Source organism: Eufriesea mexicana, unplaced genomic scaffold (genome assembly GCF_001483705.2).
Source record: "Eufriesea mexicana isolate 0111107269 unplaced genomic scaffold, ASM148370v2 scaffold484, whole genome shotgun sequence".
In the NCBI taxonomy this organism is placed as follows: Eukaryota; Metazoa; Arthropoda; class Insecta; order Hymenoptera; family Apidae; genus Eufriesea; species Eufriesea mexicana.
The window spans coordinates 122,837-137,970 of NW_016908637.1; positions in this window are offsets into that span (position 1 = coordinate 122,837).

The window sequence follows — 15,134 nt, forward strand, 5'->3', positions numbered from 1 at the left end:
GAGTACAAGGTGACTTGACAGCCTGCGTGGAGGAGCCTCAAGTGTTCGATCGAAATGAGCAGTTCGGTTAATTTATGTTTAGTCGACAAAATGACGGGATATTTCTAGTTAAATGGAATTTGTGCGTTATTGAGTCTACCGCCCATCCTGAGAACTCCGACTGAATCCAGTAAGGGATTTATCGAGATTAGCGCACTTGATTTTGAGATGGGTCGCGATGCTTGTATTAATTTCATCGGCAAAATGTTCAGACTGAGTCAATTTGAGGAAAGTTGTTTCTGCTTCTGCGATCTCTTTTGCCAGAAGGGTTCTCGGAACTATGGTTAGGTGATTTGAGTGTGAGGTTTTTCAGTGGTTACATCTGTCACATGCGTTGTGTATGAACCGTCGACGGTAAGCTGTAATCCGAAAAAGTCACGTGTAAGTCGAGAATCGATGAAATATGTCTGATGCAATGATCCAAGTCGAAGCGTCTCTGATGGTAGATTGTTCGGACAAGTTTTCTGTTATGAACAGTTCGTTGAGTATGGCGCTTGATGGCCATTCCGAAGGATTCTCTGTCAGCCATGTTGGCTACCACGAGAAATAATATCCGCGAGGTTATCTGCTGAGATCACATATGACCATGAACCAAACGATAATCTTTGAATTTCCGCAACTCGGTTTGCAACAAATGTTTTCCATTGCTTTGCTACTCTTGATTGTGCGCATAATAACCGAGCAGATACAGTACTTTCGGAGGTTAGACTCCGCAGATAAATACATGTAAGATTGGAAATGATCATGGGGTTGAAAGAATGTCGGGGGTGTTTGAACTTAGGACAAAGGTGATCGCGCGCGAGAAGATCGAGTGGATGTGTATGACAGCCGAGTGCGATAGACGATTGGAAGTTAGTTTATGGGTGCGGTATGTGTTTGAAGTACCTGGTGCACCGTGGCTGCGGGGAAAGAGGCATGGTTAAGAAGGAAAGCCTCAGTGTCGAAAAAGGATACAATGAATGGTTTAAATAAGGGTGCAAGGGTACAGGCGAGTTAATGTGTCGGTCAGTGTGTCAGTCAAAAAGTATGTAAAAAGTTCAAGTCAGTCTAACAATAAGAAAGATCAGAAGAGCGTGCCCATAGCAGATCTCTCCTGTTTCATAGCCGCCATTCTATTTGTAAGCTTATTTTATTCTATTAAGAAGCCAACAATACTATCTTGAGTCGGTCCACCCAAAATCCGATCCTACATACATGCTCCATATGCCCTTTCTGACGCGTCGCAGAACCCGTGTATTTCAATTTTTGAAACGTTCGTGCTTGAAACTTGTTTGGGGATTATGAGACCATTGAGACTTGAAAGATTTTCACGGATTGTGTTTCACTGAAGATATTGGGGTAGCGATTCGTCCCACGGAACACGAAGCTGTTAGAGCTGTTGCAATATTAACTTCGCTTGGATAGTTGTCGGCCCAATTAGGCTAAGAGAGTCAAAGATTTGAAAGATCTCTGATAAAATTATTCGTTTGGTAATGAGCGTGTTCCGTCGTGGAACAAGGAAGACCCGTTACGGTCTTCCAACAGCCAGGTCTTAGGGTCGAACAATTCGGCATCGGAATTTTCCGCTCCATGCCTTCAGCATGTTTGAATGCTTTATCTTTTTTCTTTGACTTCTCGTGTCGCGGAACACGAGAATCCTGGAAATCCCTAATTTAACGAAATTAGGCGACGGCTCTTAAGACTTGGCTGACAATAGGCCTGAGGGCTCCACGTGGTCCGCACACGTTGGAAGCCTCAGGCCCTCGCTAGGGGTAATAAACGACCGATGGGGTCACCAGCGCGCGGGTGGACCCCAGGTACCCCACCTTGGAGGAGAGGGTTTCCTCCACTATCGTTGTTTTTTGGGGGAACTTTCCCTTTCTCCAAGGTCACGGATTCGCGAACTAAGGGAACATCCTTGGTCAAAAACAGCCAATCATATTTGGCGAGCTCCCGATTTTTCCTAAGGCCGATCTTAGGAAGATCGAGGAGCTCAGTTCCGTACGAGATCCGAGAGACACGGGTTCTCTCAAAGACACTTCCTCTCGAAACATCGAACACACCGGTTCTTTCTAACTACTTCCTCTCGACACGTCAGAGACGACGGTTCTCTTCTAACACGAGACGATTTTCGTATCTCCTCGTTAAGTCGACGAGATACCGTGTCGCGTCGAACCGTCCATCCACATCGGGATATCTTCGCGCCTTACAACCGCGAAGACGAATTATTTCGGGCGGAAACCACGCGACCAGGAAGATCAAGGGAACGACGCGATACCCCCTTGATACCTCCAACATATAAGTGTGTTGATAGGATTTTGCCGTTTATATCGTAAAGTATCATTCTCTGAAATGATACAGCAAACCTAATGTCTTTGAATCCTTGTCTGATAAAGCACAGGCGACATTGTGGCCATGGGTCTTTTGTGATAGGATGCTGGTTTTACTTGTGATATAATGACATATCGAGTACCTCTCTGTCGGGTGCCTCTCAATGCAGTGGGTCTAACTACCCAAAGACGATCCAACCTAAATGGGTCTTTTAAAGTGACAGACCACTCGACTGTAGCGAGTGGCGCCCTACGCACAACAATCCCGAAACAATCTCGCTCCAATGACCATATCAATTTCCCTAGGGTCATTGAAATGAGGATCGGCCAATGGAATGTTTATAGGCAGTTTTAGCGAGGATGCGTCGAATCGTCTGTCTGGGATGCTTTTCGAGATAGCGGGCAAGATTAAACAAGGTATGCGTATACGCTTCGCAATTGACCTTCTGAGAAAGTTTGCTGATTCCAGATACCCTTATGTTTCTTCTACGTTATCGTAGTTTTAATTTTTCGGCAAAATTCTGAGAGATGAAGTACAATTGTGAGGCTGAATCTAAAAGTGCCCTACATTCGTGGTTTCTGTCTGTCGAGTCCTTAACGTATACTGTGACTGTAGCAATCTAAAAGTGCCCTACATTCGTGGTTTCTGTCTGTCGAGTCCTTAACGTATACTGTGACTGTGGCTAGCATCGTGGTCTTCGTCTGTTCGTCAGATCGAACATACTAATCTGAATATTTATTATTTATTATTTATTATATATTCTTTACTTCATTGTTTATTCATTATTTACTATTTATTTTTTTTATTTTGTTCTATACGTATCGCATTTACTTCATTTATATAAAATCACTAGTTTTTATACAAAAATCCGTTTAAAACATTTTTAGAAAACAATCAACCAATTTTGAATACGTATTACCATGTGTTGAAATGCCATTGCGTACAATCTCTTAAAGATTAAAGTAACTTTAAGTAAATTAAAAGAATTTGAAAAATGATTTGCAAAATTTCATATTTCCAACTTAAAAACTAATTTATTAATAAAATTAATAATTTATATTAATAAAATTGATAAGGAGAAATTCCTAAACGGCTTGAATATATATTTGAAATTTATAAACTACAAAAATAAGACATAATATATGATAATAGCTGAAAAATGTATTTTGCCGCATTTGTGGGCATAGGCCCTAATGATGCGTTGTATAATTTCTTTGATACGACGACGAAAAATCGTCAAGTAACGAATCGATCCTGTTGAGTATGCTTCTATCAAAAAATTATACAACGTTTGTCATTTACATTGATATACAACGGTGAAATAATAGAGCTGGATACTTACCTAATGTTACTTTCTTGCAGAATACTCAATTAACAAAATCTATAACTTTAATACTATGTAAAATGTTTCAACAAAATTATGCGATATTAAAGCTTACGGTATAGTCTTTAAATTGTATTAATATGTATAATGTAAAAATAAAGCAACAATATTCAGATATTCAATTATAAATTATCAAGATTTTAACATTTGTACTTTATGCAATATTTTTAATCTTTCTAATTATAATTTTATTTAAAAAAAATTTAGCAACGATGAGAAAGTATTGTAGAGTCGTGTAAAAAAAGTTAAATAAGAAGCACGATATACATATATAAATATAATGAATTTTAGAGATTTATTCGTCAATTTTTGTCAAAAGCTGTTAATTACAGCAATATCTAATGGGTTAGTCATTCCCTCAAAGTAGATATATTTAGCTGCGGCGGATTTGTCGCGAGGATTTTAAGTGGTTGCCACGCGCAATTTTCAGAAATCTATAATTGAATGTCAGCGGGTTTTGCCATTACAAAGGGGGCAAAGTTAAGAAATATTATTTTGTAAAGTCATTCTCGCGAGCACTTGATTAAAATTAAAAGAAAATAAAAAATTAGGAATGCAAACGAAGAAACTGAAAAATTTACTAGAAATATCAAAACTGAAAAGCTTCAAATACATAGAATGTACCTTTTTAAAAATCAATAAAATAATTTTTACTTTAATGAAAATAAAATTTGAAGATAATTTTGCGTAACGATTTTGCATGATATTTAATGATAACTATGAACGTAAAACGTATAATAATAAATCCACGAATAATAATAAATGTGTTAATAAGTTTAATAATAAAATTTAATAATTAATACTGTTCATTAACTCGATGAAATGATATGAAACATCTATATTTACAATCCAAAAAAATTTGTTCTATAAAATTTGCAAATTAAACAGATGTATCTATTTTAGAATCAACAATGGCAAACAGCTACAGACTTTGAAATGACGAAGAATCGTCGACGGTAACCAGCTAGATTTTAAAATGACGTCGGCGCTGTCATCGTGTTAAATGAGAAATCTACCCATTTCTGATGTCCAAAGATAGGTTTGTCTACGAGTTTTCCGTGCCAGTGCCAACTATTGCTAAAACAACTCATATATCGTTGTTTAAATAATTTAATTTAACGCGGTTGTATCGATTAGAGTCGCGAGTAAAATTAGAATTCATTTTAGCGAAATATTTGCAAAAGGATGAACTTTGTTAGAATTATTTCGATTTAATTGTGAATTGTGTATGTCGTAACGTACATATATCGTATTTGCTAATTTGTAAATTTGTGCTACAATCTGATTTACGTTATAACGAACAGAAATAGAATACAGAGAACGTCTTAAAGAAATTTTTAAACTCACCTTGGACTACTTGCTCGAGATCATTCAAAGGTTCACGTGTTATGAGGTATAATTAAATTTGTTTCCGATTGAATTGTAATAATATAACAATAAAAATTATTGTTATTATTACAATATTAAAAATATTGTTGAACGATAAGTCTAGATCACAACATATTTAAGAAGTGAGGAAAATAATCCATTTATATTATTTACTTATTACTTTTTTGTTATAGTAACGGTTGAACAATTAGGAAGTTAGTTAATTTGAAAAAAGTTCGGACTTTACTGTAGAATGAGTTAAAATGTAAGAACCCCGACAGATTTTATAAAGATAAATAAAAGAGCAACCAATCTTTTTTGTGCACAAAAATAAAAAATAAAATAATCTTTTTAATGGATGCATATTAGAATGGAGCTTATTTTTCGACTTTCGATTTCTGTCCGATTTCTTCTTACCATTTTGAACGATGGTAACGGAAACTCATCCCTCATTTTAACTAAAATTTTTTAATTTTTGCGATTTCATTCCAATTTCTGACATAACTATGGTTTTACAATTTTAATAGTCTCATTTAGTATTTATTAATAAAAGTATAATTTTTTAAATGTATTATAATATGTGTATACTTATACTAAAACCATTTTTAAAATCATTGAAGTCTATCTCCAAACTTGATAGAATTTTCTGGATTTCGCATATGAAATTGTATAACATTGTTGATATTAATTCCATTAATGATCAAAATATTTTACAAAAATCTGTGAAAAATTCTCGAATGTAAAAAAATTTGATATATAATTTTCAATTTTATAATTTTTTCATTATATTTTTATGATGTATACGATGCATTAATTGGGTTGCAATTTATGTATTAGAAGAAAATGAATAAAAGTACAATAAATCGTGCCTGTGACAAAATTCTAAAATTTAATTGAATGCCAATAATTGTTCACCACGAATTTTAATCTGTAATATCTACATAGTATTTCTTGTAGAGTTTATTTTCCTGGAAACGAATTTGTAATCGAAATTATATTAAATTATCCTCAGTTTTCGAAAATTGTGAAGTTTTCTGAAAAGGAATGATATTTTACTAAACTGAAGTATTACATAAAATGTAAAAACTTTAGGAGGTTCATTCTTCTCTTACAAGTTAGGTAAAAGTATCCCGAGTTATCGATGTCCATAATTATAATTATTTGTGATTCTGAATAATTATAATTGGTCTTCAAATTTTCAAAATAAACCTCCGAGGGTACTTTCTATGCAATTCTTGCACCTTTACAAAAAGTTCTTTATCTGACACGAATTATGTTACACTGTAACGTATTCTGTGAGCTTTTCTGCAGAAGAATCCATGGGACAGAATTTTCGAAACCTTTTTTTAATTCGATTAGATGGAAAAAATATTGCTGGGTAATTTGTATAGGAGGTTTTACCGCCACGCAGCCAATCGCTCCTCTAGAGTCTGTCATCTGGTCCAGACAGTGCCGTAGCTATCCGAGTACCAAGTGCAATGAAGCTAACAGATAACAGTCTACGAAATAGAAAAAGTACATTTTTGTTATAAAATTTCGGAAAATTGACAAAGTTCGGAAGGAACCTCCGATAGATAGTAAGTAATTTAAACTTGAAGCGTAGCTCTTTGCTAGGTACCGTTTCCGAAAATTATTCTTTGGAAAATAATATCAATTACAAGATCTCATCATCTGGAAGTGGATGGAGACCCGGACATATGGATATTGGAGTTATCCATATCAAGGATACCCTAATCTAACTTGGGGCAAAAGAAATTAAAGCGAATCTATTGACATTTTATTAAATTTCGTGTCTCACAAGAGGGGTTTCGGTTCGGTATACTAAAATTCATACTCTACTGACGCGACGATAATATATTTCATTTCAACAGACTCCAATGTTTTCACGTTCCCATAAAATTGGGGAACCAAATATGCAAAAACGCGAACAATATTCAGAAGACCAACTAGCTTATGCGAAGTACTCTCATATATTTGACAAATTCATGTCTCAGCACCTTTTCCGATCTGATCTAGTCCATCTCAGCCGCCGCAGACCCAGCCATGTCTTAGTCGTGAAGAAAGGTAGCCAACCAATTGATGAAACACCGAAAAATCAAGTTCAGGACCCCTAGCGAGGTCTTGTAGCCGTGTCACACCGGGTTCCGCCCTGCGGGGTAGAAACCAATTAAGGAATCATCCCTGGGGTCTAATTTCTATGACCACAGAACCATTACCTCGGTCGTGTACGCGCTAGTAACAGGTACAGGTACAGGTGAACAGATCCTCGTGTTAATACTAGATGAATCACTAGCTCGTCGATCACCCTTGAACCGATTGAAGACAAGAGTAGCAAGGGCCAGAATGAGTATCGGAGACCAATCGTGTGGATCATTTACGAAGCATGGAAATGTCGACTACACGAGAGTACATAGCGTACACTAATCGATACTTAACAACGAACGCGATTATCGCGAGAACAATCTTAAGAGGAAAAGGACAGGGAATGTATATATTTCACTCCAAGTTGGATACCATACCATAACATGGAGGGCGTTCACGCGAACCATAACCTAGGATTCTATCTTATAATTACTTAAAAATAGACGTACGCATTCCACGAGATTCAACGATAACTTCTTAATGAAATCTTGAAAAACCTGAAAACTCGAAAAGAAAATGTATAAACCTGAAATGAAACAGATCAGTAAGAGGAAAGAAAATAAAAGCGAAACGAATATAAATCACAAAGATCAACCAAATGGAACCAACAAATCTATGATGAAACATAAACAACTCATTATTTCTTTTTTTTCTTTTTCGTGGGGTAAATTTTTCAAAAGATGTCCTGGTCCCCTGAGAGGGGTAGGGAGGTGGGGGTTATGTGAGATTTGCACTCGCTAAAACCTCTACGGCCGTCGCCCCTTCGCGCTGGGAGAGTGCGAAGGACTCGCAGTGAACACAACCAGTATTCTCCGCGGCATACTTCTAGTGGTGTTCGACCCGATGGAGGGGAGACGGTCCCATACCTTTATCGGAAAGTACCGCGACGCTGCACTTCTCTGATCATGATCGCCCTGGCAGTCGAGCTTCCAATTGGAATGCCCACGGTCTGTCCGGACTACCGATGTTAGGGCGATAGAGACAAACTTCCTCCTGCAGTCCGGATCTCGAATTTAGTTGGGTTCCTAATGTCACTATTTCCTCCAGCAGATGGGATCACCTCTCTCGCGAACGCGCTCTGCCGCCTCTTATTTGTTGGTACAGAACACAGCTCTCACTTGTCCACGCTGGGCATTCCTCAAGTGTATGCTGTGCCGAGTCCAGCTCAGTCCCGCAATGATGGCACTATACTGTCACCTCTTGCCCTACCTTATGCAGGTACTCAGCGAAGTAACCATGTTCGGGTTGCACCTGTATGAAACAATAGCTTAGCGTACTGCCGTTTCGCATCCAGTTATCCAGCACTGGAACCACAGCCCCGACGGTCCCGTGGCGCAGACTGCTGTAGCTGGACACTATGGACTACCAGAGTTTTTGTTCCGTTCGTTGGTCAACAGGTCGTTTGCCCAAACAGGGGGCCCGTACAGGCCCATAAAGTACACTCCGTGTACAGGCAGCGACCCCTTTGATCCGGTCTACACGGTCTAGGGCCTCTTCCAGTGTGGGGCTAGAACATCGAAATGACCGTCGAATTGCCAGTGGCTGTCAAGGGTGAGAGGTCCTCCTTCACCACCGGAAAGAGGATAATGATCATTCGACGGAGAAGCCCATGTCTTCAGCTTTCGAAATACCCAACTCGTCCCGCTGTTGGGACTTGGCCTTTTTAATGGCCAGCTGCAAGGCGACAGTAGCTTTCCTATAGGTCATGTACAACTGCACCGTCGCCACCTTATTTTCCTGGTACTTACGACAGATGTGGGTATATCAGTAGCAGGCACATACGCACTGTGCGCGTAATTGCGCAATCTCGTTCAATCACCAGTACACAGATCCTCTGCAGGACGGGCCTGGCTCGTGACATGATGAGGTCGTAGACCGACGTCATCGCACTGCGGGATCATTTTACGTTCACCAGTACGTCAGTGTCCGCTCTCTGCTGTTCCGGCCAGGCGACAACGTTCTTATCTAAATAACGGTGGGCCCACCTTGGTGGTAATGGACCGTTCCTGCCGCAAGGCTCGTGACTGCGTTGAAGAGCGGCGAATGCATTCGTTATGATGTAGTGTTGGTTACTTAACTACACTACAAGCGGCAGTCCTGAGTTCATTTGGACCCCAACGGAAACGCACATAAGATTGTATATAATTGATTGTGGAGAAATGCATTTTCTGAGCCGTGTTCGCTTCGTTATCATTCTATCATGAACAAATGCTATCGCGTGTCAAGTATCGAGAAAGCTAATGTCTAGAGTGAAATCTGAACGAACGCGGGCGAGGCCGTCCGAGTGTTAATGATTCCATCTACTCCGATGCTCTCCAGTCCGCCAGGTGGCGCGTAGCGGCCGGCGTAACAAACATCATATCCACTATCGATCTGTCAGTCCACTGTGCGCACGCGTTCGCGGTCTTTCCCTTCGGCAGTCGAAGTTCCAACCCCCACGCCTAGTCAAGCACCGTCACGCTCTACACGTCTGTCCTGGGAGAACCTCATATGGTGGTATGTGTATTGAAGACCGCCCCCCTCTCAACCCACCCCAACAAGGATCGGACGAGTCAAGAATCCGGAAACTAATCTCCCTACCCTGTCCACGTATCTCTCGTAAGCCGCGAGATCACAGTTGGGCGAGAGTAGCATCCTACCACAATCAAGCCACCCCAGGCGGCCGCCACGAAATCCTCCCCCAGCTATAACAGCGAAGAGAGAGGGGGTCGTGGCGGCCTCCGTCACGGAGCCGGATAGGTTCTCGTATCACTTCGAGTGTACGGCTGCATAGCAACGACCAACGCGACTCCCAGCTCCGCGAGGGTCTGCAGTAGCAAGTCCTGCGACGCCTGCGAGTGTTAAATAAGGTTGGTCTACAGAATTTTAGGCATGATCCGTGTCCCTAGCCTTCTCCCGGCCTATCAGTGGCCGTTGGTGAGCCACGCGATTCGTTTGGCACCGCTTCTGGGGTTCCAATCTCTGGTCTGCGGACTGCCTGGTGTCTGCGCATACTGGACATCCGCAGGAGGGCGGTGCAGACCCTCGCCGCGTGGCCCGGAACGCTGCACCGGAAGCGCATTGCACACTCCAGTGCACTGCTGCTTTACGTGCCCGACTTCCGAGCAGCGCGTTGCAGCGATAGTACTGCAACTGATGTGCAACCAGTATCTGAACCAGGCCGAGACCCAGCTCACACGCACTCGCCCGTTCTCCATGACATTGCTAGCGGCCGTAAGAGTTTTTCCGTATTAATAGCCGAAAATTTATTAATATTTTCACTTTTATTATAAATTTTCGTTGTGACCACTTTGTTATTAATAATAAATTTAATAATGTACACATTTTTTATAAACAATAACTGCATTACCACTTTCGTAGGATAAATTTCCATGATATCTATATGTATAAGTAAAAATATTTTTATTTCCTCTGTACTTTTGGCAAAATCGAAGTATTACACAGAAAGTAAAAATATTTGAAGATTCATTCTCATCTAAAATGTTAGATGGAAATTTATTTTTAATAACTTTATTTTGAAATGTCATGCGTTTTTACGTATCGAATAACGAAACTGTTTCAAATTACAAGTAATTTAAAAAAATGTCTTATAATTTTGCGATCAGTATAAAAAAAGTACATGAATACACTTATATGTTATACGTATAAAAAATTATATTCACTGGACGATGATATTGGTGTCGATTACGTATCACTACGGCCCTGATGAAGGGTTAGCTATATATGTATATATTTTACCGACTGTCAACATTCAAGATTATCTTAATATTGTTTCTAAATATTTTCTCCTTTAGAAAAATTTACAGAATACGTTACAATGTAGCAAATTTATATCAGATAAAGAATTTTTTGGAAATATGCAAAAAAAAAAGTAGAAAGTACGCTCGGTGGCTTATTTTTAAGCTTTGATGATCATTTATGGTTATTCAGAAGCACAAATTATTATAATTATTGACATTGATGTTTATCATTGTTATTGACAGTAAGAAGAATTGACGTACAGAATATTAATATCTCAGAACAGCAATATCTCGACACTGAAGATACATGCAGTGTTTTTCCTTACAATCACAGATATGTAAAATATGAAAGTAAGATATAAAAGAAAAATATATTGTAGTATCGTAAGTTTTCCACTGCATGTACACGTAGCTTTACAAAAGTCACCGAGGGTTCAAAGGCCAGGTCAGTCGGAAAAATCTTGGCCGATGCGTCAGGCCCTTAGCACGACCATATTTGGTCATGTTGGGGGAGGCATTGGAAAACGCGTGCAGGGTATGCATGGTGGGAAGAATATAAAAGGCAAGGACGTTCTGAATTAGGTGGTTGTCGAAAGAGTTGTTGATTAGCACAGTTATCGAGTTGAGAGTTGTTGATTACAGAGTTGCTAAGTCAGTGGAGAGTTGTCGGGTTGAGAGTTGTCGAAGTTAGTTGCCAGAGTTGTTGTTGCTAATAATTATGAGATGCTAACAATTGTGAGTTGTAATAAGAGAGTTGCTGCAGAAGTGTAGGTTGAGCGTTGTGATAAGTTATAATAATTCGTACCTTTATCGTTACTCACATACTCTATCACTGCTAATTTATTATTAAATAAATATATATACCATCACCAAAATCGTCTCTACAATATTGGATACAAATTAAAATAATGTAATTTTCGATATCTTCAAAACTGTCGATTGTTATTTCTCTGCAATTCGTTAACTTTTTACATGTATCGAAGACAAAAGTAATTAAGTAGCTGAGTATTTAAATAATTTATATTCAACAGAGACAGAAAGAAAGATCTTCTATTCTTTTCCTGAATTATTTATGTAGGATTGGAATGAGAGCAATAAGTGTGCAAGGGTACGGACGAGTCAGTGTGCGTAAGCAGTCCAAGACAGTCTAAGAATTCAGTTGAAAGACAGTCCATCAGTCAGTCGAAGAATGTCCAAAGTCTGAGTTTTCAGTCAAAGACAGTGTGTTAAAGTCTAAAGTCAGTTTAAGAAATATCAGAAGAGCGTGCCCATAGCGAATCTCTCTTGTTTCATAGTCAGCCGCCGTCATTTTATTTATAAGCTTATTTTAGTCTATTAAGAAGCCAACAATACTATCTTAAGTCAATCCATCCAAAGTCCGATCCTACATTTATATTATTCATATATTTAAATATATTTTTAATTCGTAGTTATATCAATTGATGCCATTTCCATAAAAACAGAGAACTTTAACAATTCGATTATAATAATCACGTAATAATAAATTAAAGAATATAAAAATTTTGTTTTCCTAATATTTACAACTTATTTCTAGTCGAAATGTAGCTAAGGACGAGTGAAAAATAAGGCGGACGCTTGTTTCCTCAAAACTGTATCAGAAAATGGTGGGGATAATTGCTTCTATTAGCGACGTATATAACTACGTATATAAAACATTGCATATGTATTTACATATTATATATACGAGAGTGCGCGAATCTTCGCTCTTGTGACAGGAATTATTTATAGAATTAAGAAAGAATTTTAACTATAAAGTTATATTATTTTCTGTACTTTTATGACAATAAACAATAAATTAATGAACAATAATTTTGCTTATACGAATACTTGTACGAATTTTAATTACACGAATAATTAATTATCCGAATAAAGAATGGATTATATGTGTATGTTTAAATTGCAAAATACATTTAAATCGGAAAATTCATAAGACTTTAATATATCTGAATTTCAAAATAGATGCAATAATCATGAATCCATATAGATATCCTAAAAATAATTCAGGATATAAAATTATGAGTGATAATGATATCCTATTATCAATGTTTGACATAAACGATGACGTAAATAAAATTATATCGATGTATATACTATTTCAATATATATCAAAATTGAAAACGCATTTAGCATTGCAATAGATGCTGTATAAATTTGTACGATGGAAGGAAAGTATCTAAAAATGGGACATTTATTTTTTATTCTGCATCTTTCGTTTTAAGTATAAGCTTGCTCACGTACAAAATATTTATATTCGAAAAATTTTTTACTTCTGACATAACTCAAATGTTCGACGTATAACATAATTCGAAATTTCTTTCTTTCGAGACAGATTATTCGAGAAACCGAATACTTGAACGAATTTGTGCCCCGATTAATTCGAATAGTCGTTCTATTGTAGACAGATAAATAAAGGAACGATATGAAAAAATGTATCAAACGATAGTCGTAAGGTATGAAGGAATACACGTACTACTATAATTACCTTTTCCCCACTTCGTTTTTTGACTAAAATATGACGGTCATGCTGAATATTAACATTAAACTTATCATAAATTGTCAAATGACCGTTTCTAAATTATCGTCTTAAAACTTTGCATTCAACGTTATTGCTTTCGTCGCTTAATTTTAAGACATTTTTTATAACACACATATAATCATTTTTTCAATGTCCATCTCTCTTTTATTCCATTTCTTTTGAGGTTCATACGTAGTCTATTCCATTTACCACACTAGCGCACCTCAGCCCGAAGAGGAGGCTTCCTCTATCATCGTCTTTGTAGAACGTTTTTTCTTCTTCAAAAACCGATTCATGAACCAAAGAAACGTCCTTGGTCTAATTTAGCCAATTAGGAAGTCCCTTGGCGAACTTCCGATTTTCATCAAAACCGGCGTGAAGAAAATTGCGGAGGCAGTCGTCAGTTCTGTTTAGACAGTTGTCTGTTCTGTTTCAGTCATCTTGTCAGTTTAAGCCAATCATCTTGACGTAGTCTATCGTTCGATTTCTTCAGGTCTATCGTTTAATCTATCCGCATTCAGTGACTCTTCCAGTTAGTTAATTCGAATCTTCAATCTGTATTCGACATGATATAGTCTATCATTCGGCTTTATCATAGTCATTCTCCTTGCTCGTGAATCACGAACTATTACGCGACAATCCACGAAACGGGGATTGTCAACCGATGGCAGTTCTGCAGAACAACATTGAACTAGTTGCTTAATATTAATTTGGCGAGCAACATTACGAGATAGCGAGACGGCTTTACAATCCGCCAGAATTCATCGAGAGTTCAATCGTCACGCGACAATAGTAAATACCAGTGTTAAAGTAACAAAGTATGTAGAATAAGGTCAGTTTAATGTCTACGTTTATTGGCTGTTGTTAGTCAGACTAGTCAGTAAGAAATTTGTGAAAGGAAATGTGAGTGATTAAAATCAACCACTGATCAACCAAATCAGTCACTGATAGATTATTGGTCGACATAGATGAAAAAGTATGTATCTATGCATATATATAAAACGAAATAATCGGACCATTTGATGAGAAACTTCGGAGAAATTAATTATTCTATAATAAAACTAAATTGAGTATTACATAAAAAATATGCCAAGAATTTGTAGTATCAATGAAAACCTAACCGTTATCAAGCTGTCATCGCACAACGCATCGTTTTCTTCCACGGCAACCAGCCAGATATACATATAAATCTTAGAAACGTCCTGAGCGTAGTAGTAGCCAAACGTTGTTTCAAAGCACGCATGCTTCCATTCTTCATTTTGCTTGTATAATTATGAATCAATTATGAATTAAACTCACCGAATAGACAATAGTCTAGCGTGGCAGAAAAAGATTTTAAATAACGAATGTTAAAAGAAATTTAGAAAATTTTAAGTGTTTATCATACTTCTTCTACGATTTTGATAATATTTTAATCATGTAATAGAAATGAAGATTTGGATGAATTTCTTCCTTTGTACATAACGAGTGGTCTGCTTTAGCTTTTGAGATATTTGTAAAAAGCTTTCGAGACTGTACAATTATACTTGTGGTGGATAATGAAAAACTTGACACTCTTACTTATCTAACTATTTATTAATAACATTAATTACTACAAGGATTCTCTCTATATTTA